The following is an 8393-nucleotide window of genomic DNA, read 5'->3' as shown; positions in this document are numbered from 1 at the left end:
TCCAAAGTGTAGTTGAGCCTTAGGAATAACGATCATCAGCAAAGTTTAAAGCCTTGCTCCCTGTTAACATTTAGTTTCCTTTTAGATTGTATTAAGGCCCCTGAAAAGTATTTGATCAATAGCTTCACAATCTCTGTTAGAAGAAATAGGTTTAAAGCACTATCAAAGAGAGGGAGCATGTGGCTTAATTACAGAGCTCGATTTACTGTTCTGCAAAAATCTGGAAAAGCGTTAAATGGAGTCTGAAATGTCCCAAATATTTTCACGTGTCAGAGACTGTACTGGGCTCCCAGTACATGTCAAACATTTTGTATGTTGTTCTGTCTGATTGTTCATACCAAAAGAGACAGTCCATTTTAAAATGAAGTTATTTCTGTAAGCTCTGGATATCTGACAACTCTAATGCCTCACTGTGGCATGAATGCTTATCACTGGAGGTACATGGAGTGACAGCTGAAGCCAAGAGCTGAACTGCAAATTCAGCTCCACAAATCCTGCTGCATGACTGCGAAATCTACAGCTAGTTGCCAATTTTTATTCCTGACTTGACATTCAACTGACAGCAAGTGGATGCCAAAGGGTTTAAGACAATTTTCCACTCTGTCTATTCCGAATATATTTAAGACTGATGTGAGAAGTGCTGAACACTTCCTACCAATACGATGAAGCCTAGGTAGAAACTGTTTCAGAGGGTAAAGCAAAGCACACAGTTCTCTTAATTCATTAAAGCTGCTTAAAACAAGAAATGCTGGATGAAGAAGTGTCAGAGGGCAGAATCCTCTGATGTTTCACTATTGACACTGCAGCAGTTATAGCTGGTGCTGGCTGGTGTTAGCGTGGGCGACCACAAGCAGTAAGGTGCTGATGAAGTGCTTTGTCTGGGAGACTGATGGAGAAAGATTTCAGTGAAAAGGAAATACTGAAGGAGAGAATAACAGGACTAGAAGAGAAAAATACCGATTTATCCTGGAGAAGGCAAGGTACATCTTTCAAGTGTTATGAGTTTCTCGTGTAAGTAAGATTAACAATATCTTGTGACAGCCGTAAGTTACCAGAGTACTGTACTGCCATCTGTGCTTTGAAAGGGCTTTCCACTAATAAGGACATGTTTTAGGTGTACAAGGCTCGAAGATTCAAGGTCTGGAAGAACTGCCCCATGGCGAGAGATAAACAATTTGTTTGGTGTTTCCTATAGAATAGTGAAATGTGGCTGTGATGGCTTACAGTGCTCAGTTTGCCTCTCCTTGCTTTATCTGCTGGACCACACTACTTTAGACCTTTATTTCCCAGCCCAGCTGTATTAGCCCCCATTATCTTTTTGATCCCTGATAATCACACGAGGCTTCAACCCCACCATTCATACATCAGCCTTTTTCTGGCTGTTTTATAATAGAGGATTTAAAAATTATTTCTATACTGATGAGCATTCTCATACATCCCTGCTTTTCATTATTTATGCTTATTTATGAAAGTTTTCTCATCTCTGGAGATACTTTGATGCTGCTTTGATACTGTGAACACTTGGATGCTCATTTAGTTCTCAGGAGTCTGTGCAGAGCCTGGCATGTCTCCTTGCCACACACAGACACACACAATGCCATGCCATTAATTTCCGTGTCTCTCCTAGCAAATAGTTTTCCCACCAATTCATTTTCAGTTAAGAAATAATGGGTACAAGTCAAAGGGAGCTTGTTCTTGAATTGCATAATGCTCTTAGCCCTCTGGGTGTGGTGGGCACAGCAGAGGGAAGCGCATCATTAACACTGGATTGAAAATTCTTTTTTATTCCAGCTGTCCAGTTGGCATCACACACCCACTCTGCTCACGCAACATCATTTTTCAAGGTGTTTATATGTCACAGAGGAGCAGCTCTTATCATTTTCACCATGGCAGGGGCCCGGGTTGGCTTCAACTCCTGTGTGCAAGGGGACAGGGTGACCTGGATCCAGCAGAGCCTGCGTGGTCACTGCTGCCGAGCGATGTGCCCTCCTTCCCTTGCAACACCCCGGGAGATTTTGACTTTGATGTTTTGAAACACTAAGGTTATTACATCAGATTTTTAGTGCCCAAATATCTTCACCTCTTGTGTAAAAGCATTTGGTATTTAACAGTGAAAGCCTTGTTCTTCACTATTTATGCTGTTCTTGAGAGTGTTGTGGTTTAACCCCAGCTGGCAACTAAGTACCACACAGCTGCCCACCTCCCCCAGTGGGATGGGGAGGAGGAGAATTGGGAAAAAGGTAAAACTCGTGGGCTGAGACAAGAACAATTTCATAATTGAAATAAAATGAAATATAACAACAACAACTGAAAAGGAGAGAGTGGGAGAGAGGAATAAAATCCAAAAGGAAAAAAAAGAAAACCCAGAAGTGACGCACGATGCAGTGGCTCACCACCCGATGCCCAGCCAGTCCCCAGCAGCCACCCAAAGACCCTGGCCAGCTCTCCCAGTCCATATACTCAATTTGACCTACAGTATGGAACATCCCTTTGACGAGCTGAGATCAACCATGCCCCCTCCCAGTTTTGTGTGCCCCTCCAGCCTTCTCATTAGCAGGGCAGGGCCTAAGAAACTGAGAAGTCTGACTTAGTATAAGCGTTACTTAGCAACAACTAAAACCATCAGTGTGTTATCAACATCATTCTCATGCTAAATCCAAAACATGTACCAGCTACTGAAAAGAAAGTGAACTCTATCCCAGCTGAAACCAGGACAAGAGGAAGGCAAGTCAAACTCTGGATCAGAGAATCAAAGAAGTCATAGTTCAATGTAAACGCTCGAGCCAAACACCTCAACCTTCAAATTTGATCAGGATTTTTATCTCCAACAGTCTGAACTAATACTCTGTTCTACTTGCTACAAGCTCAGCCCCTGGGTTTTGAGTTGGATCTGCTGTGCTTCCTCCTGAACACTGACCACAGAGCCAGACAGCTGGGTGCAAGTGGCTGATTCACAGGCTGCTCAGAAAACTGTTTAAATTACTTCGTATTAGAAGGAAACATCCACAGATTAATACAAAAATTGAACAAGCTCAGCCTTGACACTTGGAGTTATGTTTGAGCATGTTCCCATAGTAATACTGCAGTTAAAAAACATCCTTCCCATCTTTTTTGCAGTGCTCTAGAATTTTTCCCTCCTTTCTTAAAAGCCTCTTGGTGTGGATGTGTATCATGTCTCCCAGTTTGTGCTTCATTGGCACAGTGGGCTCTAAATGCTCCATGGGCAGCGTGCTGTGGTATCGTAATGACCGAGTGTTCTGTATATTATTGATGTACTACAAGCCCATGGCTCCACTGGTGAGCATCATCCTTTATTCCTCAGGTGTTTTCCCCTAGTTTGGGTCATACTGCAAGAACAAATGGTGGCACAGGAAGAATAATGTAAGCAATTTACAAATTCCAGTAAAATTATCTAAGACACACCTAGGGCAAGCCGAGATGGCTCTAGAATTGTATGTTGCAAAGCTTACCGATTCCTTACCCTGCTTTCTGTATTCAGCCCACATTTCATGACATACGTGGTTACGTGACATTTGTGAGCAGCGAGAGCTGCAAGCACCAGTTCAGTAGGTGAGCAGGAGCAGAATTTCAAGCACATGCTTAAAGAGCAACTGATGCACTTTTGGGTCCCTCTGCTGTCCTAATGATGGCTGTTCCTTGAATCAGGACCAAAGTGAACACATTTTTTGAAAAGTGTGAACTGCCTCAGATATGAAAATGATAATGTGTTTTGTTAAATCTGATTATCCCTTACACGTGTCACTAGACATAAAAGGTATGTTGTAAAGCCTTTTTCTATAACAAAGGATAACAAAAACTAAATAATGTGTGTCTGACACTTGAAAAGAAGGAAATTCTGAGCTTCAGGTACAGGCGGGTTTGTAATTACATCTAAGCAATATCCCAACCCCCAAAACAATGGATTAGTTGAGATAAACACATTCAGGATCTATTAAACTACTTTGTTTTCAATTTAGTGAGTAGCTGCAGCTGGAACAAAGCAGGCAAATAATTGAAAATTCTGCCTTCTTTAAGCAGAATCAAAATACTACACTTTGTATGCACATTTCTACTTTAAATTAGTCCTACATTTTAATAAGTTAAGTAACCTAAAGCGAATTTTTTTGCTTAATCTGAGATGATGGGTTTGGTTGGTTCACTGAAAAGTATCAGACAAGTCTCTGAAAACATATTTACTTTCGATAAACCAAAACCGAGTAAAATTTAGGTAGGTTTAGTTTTGCAACCAGTAAATTATTTAACACACAGGTTTCTGAAACTGAAATGCACCCATGCAGCTTTGAAATGGTACTATTGTCACTGATAAAACAGATTCACGGCTTGTCACTTGTTACAGCAATCCCTGACAAAGTTTATGACAGTTTGCCTGGTTTTAAACTTAGGGATGCTATAAAATAGTGGTCCAGTTAAACTTACGTCACTGATGCAGAACCATTTGTTACTCTCCGATGCATGGAAAGATGTGTTGGAGCACATAAACCAAGAGCTGCACAACTCGGTGCTGGTCCAGAAGCATCAACTGGGTGCCGGGAATGCAGCTGGGAGTCAGAGATAAGGGTAAGTTAGGGAAGAGACCGACAGGGAAAATTGCTTATCTGCATCCCTGCTCATCTTGCAGCTAACCCAGGACAGTGTATGCAGAGGTTAACAGCAGCTGGCAAAATGAAAACATCAAAACGAGCACTAGACCTCCTGAGATCAACATATAAAATCCCTTAATGGATAGGTAGGTAACACAGATAATTACAGATCCACACAGCATGACTCAGTCAAGTACCAGGGCACAATTCCAGAAACTACAAAAGGAAAAAAGGTATTACCTCCAAAGAAACATGAATCAAGCCAGGGACCAGCAACATTACTAAGTTATCAGACTACTTAGGCAGTAAGCAGGGCAAATAGATGCTTATAGGCAGAATTTCCAGCACTGGTCTACCTTGCAGAAGAATCAGTTGAGCTTTACACCCCTTGCCTTTACTGCCTTGCCTTTGCAGAGGGTTGAGCAGAAGCCTGGGGCCAGGCACAGGACAAGCACTGTAGCAAAGCACTAAAGGCTGGGAAGGAAACCAGACAGGAGCTTTCAAGCTAAAGCTTCTGCCAGAGCCAATTAACATGCAACGGCTGGATTGCACCAGCTTTGCAAGGGCAGGAGACGGCACAGAGTGACCTTATCTCACCTAGTAAGGACAGCACTGGGCAGGGGTTTACGCAGCCAGTGTCAGTCTCCCTGGCCCTACAAGGACCTAGCAACAAGTGTATTTGCCCAAACCGTACCTTGACTCTGGATCAGTGCTGTTTCTCCCATTCCTAAGTTACGGTGAAACATGGGCACAACAGGACGTTCCTCAAGGCAACAGAGATGTGCCCTGGAAGCACCAGAGCAAGGCTGGAGGGATGTCTGCAGGTCCATGCCATCCTGCCTCCCCTCAGCCCCTGCTCACGCTGCAGGGATGCAGTACCTGAGCAGAGAGGTCCATACCCACAGTCATGTCCTAGAGCCGTGCCATGGACACTCATCTCCCCATGACCATCATGTCTGCTTTCATCCCCATGCCTGGTGTCTGAGACTTCCTCCTATTGCTAGAGAAAGGCCATAGCCACAAAACCCCTAGGGCTGATCAGGGAGGCTTCTGCTCCTTTTGATTCCCAGTTTCAATGCTGAGGGCAGCCGCTCCCCCTTACCTACAAGACAGAAAATCCAGCAAACCCCTTCGGAGTCAGCACTGCCCAGGAAGGCGGAGAGAACCTCTGACTGCCCCAAGAAGCCCAGCTTTCCTGCTTGCTGGCACAGTGCTTTAGGACGAGGATGCTCCTCTACCCCGGACATCCAGACTGACCCCATTCCGGTCCCTAAACCACACATTCCCTCTTTTTAAAGGGAAATCCCTGACAGTCCTCTCTGGTTCTTGCATTTCCATCACCAACACTGCAGTAACAGAGCCATGGCACAGCAGGGAAGCTCAAGTGCTTTCCACTTCATTCTCATTAACAAAGTACCATCACCAAGGACTATTCATTTGCTAAGAGCAGGGGTTAAAGCTCATCTCTAATTACACCTTGTCATGCCTCCTGTCTCAACAGCATGGATCTGCTTTCCAGGGGCAGTGAGGTTTGACTAGTCAAAGCTGAATGAACTGCACACAGGCTAGCTCAGCTAACCTTCACTGCCCCGCACAAGACTCCACTCACTGAATTTAACTTCATGCAAGAAATATCAAGGTTTCCCAGTCTGCATGTTTTCTGTAGCATGAAGGCATGTGCAGTTGTGCCAGTGCTTTCCCCTCCAGGCTTAGCTGAAAAGACGGCTTTTCCACCCCAAGGGCTGTCTGTACACCCACATAAATAGCACTCCCTACCATGATATGTGCGGCTTTATCTGCTCCTTACATTCCCCCTTTTCCCTGTCCTATGTTGACTTCCATTTTCCAGAAAGGGGAAACTTATTAATACTTCCTCCATAACACATTTGTTCCCAAGATCACCATAAAAATCAAATTAAGAAGCAGGACATGGGCTGCATATTACAGGACATTAACCATTACCCTTTGCTATAGAGTAGGTAGAATTCTCTGCCACTCCACTTACCCCCCCCCAACCTATTCTTACTGTGCTGGCAGTAGCAGCACAGCTCCCCAGGAGCCATCCTAGCTGCGCCGCTGTGCCTCTAACTAGGGGGGCTCCAGTGCCTGTTGCGGGGGGCCTGCAGCAGAGTCCTAGTTTTAAAAACCTACCAGATACAGCTGTTGTTACAGCGAAGTCAACAGTAAAACTCTGGCACTACAGGCACGGGTCCTGGTGCCACCAGCCATGGCTAGTACTGGTGTAGGTAAAGGGCAGGGTCACCCCACTGCCCCCCTGAAGTCTGCCCATGAGGGCTGGAAACCTCCCTTGGCCTTCAGCACCACTAAAGTGCCAACTGCTCCTGAAAACGTTGGTATGATATCCCCCCACATACCCAGGGAGGGCCCCGTATCCAGACAGGAGGAGCAGGAACTACCTTCTCTCACTGACTCTGGGGGATAGCTACCTTACTGCCTGATGTCGCGCTTCCAAATAAACATGGCTGACACTCCTACAGCTCCAGGATGAGCTCTACACAGACACCCACAGCCCTCCTGCAGTCTATATGTGGATGGGACATCAATGGTTTCTCCTGCCACCACCCCAGTCTCCCTGCTCTTCTCTGGAGATGCCCATCTGATGCCTAATGCCACATACCCTGGAATAGGGACCATTCCCCAGAGCACAGCACTGGGGCTGGCAATAAGTTATCACAACAGGCAAAATTCTTGGAGCAGTGAGCTAATGTCCATACACCTGAAATTTCATATTAAAAAACAGGCTGCAAGTAGTTGCTGCATATCAGGACGCTAGTGGGGATGACAGATTTTGGCCAAACATGCAGATAGAAGCACATATACCTGCAAAAGCCCCTGTTCTAGTTTGTGGGGTTCCCCCTTCAAAAAAAAAAAACAACCAACCAACAAGACCAAACCAAAAGAGCAGATGCAGCTCCTGTTACATCGAAGACCCCTAAGCTCCCTGCCAGGGCACAGGGCTGACGCAAACAGGAGGGCTGCAGCACCAGCACAACTGGAGCAACCGCAGGGGCAAAGCCCTGCAGAGGCAGGAATAAGGGTTGTTGTCAGAGCTGGCAAGGAGGATCACATTTTTGTCTCAGCATCTGTGACTCTGCTGGGCCCCTGGAGCTACCAGGGGAACGTTTGCATGACATGACCCAGGGCTAATCAGACTTGCAAACAAAACAGGGCCTGGGGCTTAGCCCACTGGAAACGTTTGTCCCCTGCAATACAACATCACGCTGATTTTTCAAACAAGTTTTTGTACCTGAGTTTTCTCAGCCTTCTCCCTGGATCATGATTTGACCTCATATCAGAGGGGCTTAAATATAGGTATTTATGTACATTTTTAGTAAGGTAGAAGTTTAGGTCTCACCTAATCACTCTGCATTCCAGGAGCTGGGGCTTTACAAAAACCCACATCAAGAACTGCAGCCTGGTGCCAGCAGCGCCCAAAGCTGAACTGTGCGGAACAGACACGGTATCACGGATCCACCCGGTCTGTGGCAGCATCCAGTGTCCACCGTAGGTACTGCACCCCCCCTCCCTCTGCAATTTGCTCACAAGAGGAAGGGCATCATCACCCTGCCAGGCCTTGGGGAGACAACACCAAGGTCTGGACCATTCCAGAGGATTAGCAGGACCTGAACAGGCCACCAGGACACAACAGCAGAGCACCCTCAGTAGCAAACAGACCCTGTTAGGGTGGAGGGGGCTTGCACCCACTCTGCAGCTGTGCCATGCCATAGCTGCCTGGGTACAAGGATCGTCAACGGCTTTCTCCTTTGTCAC

The sequence above is a fragment of the Falco peregrinus genome, chromosome 8 (genome assembly GCF_023634155.1).
Source record: "Falco peregrinus isolate bFalPer1 chromosome 8, bFalPer1.pri, whole genome shotgun sequence".
In the NCBI taxonomy this organism is placed as follows: domain Eukaryota; kingdom Metazoa; phylum Chordata; class Aves; order Falconiformes; family Falconidae; genus Falco; species Falco peregrinus.
The sequence above is the reverse complement of the archived record's forward strand: the minus strand, read 5'-3'. Positions refer to the sequence as shown.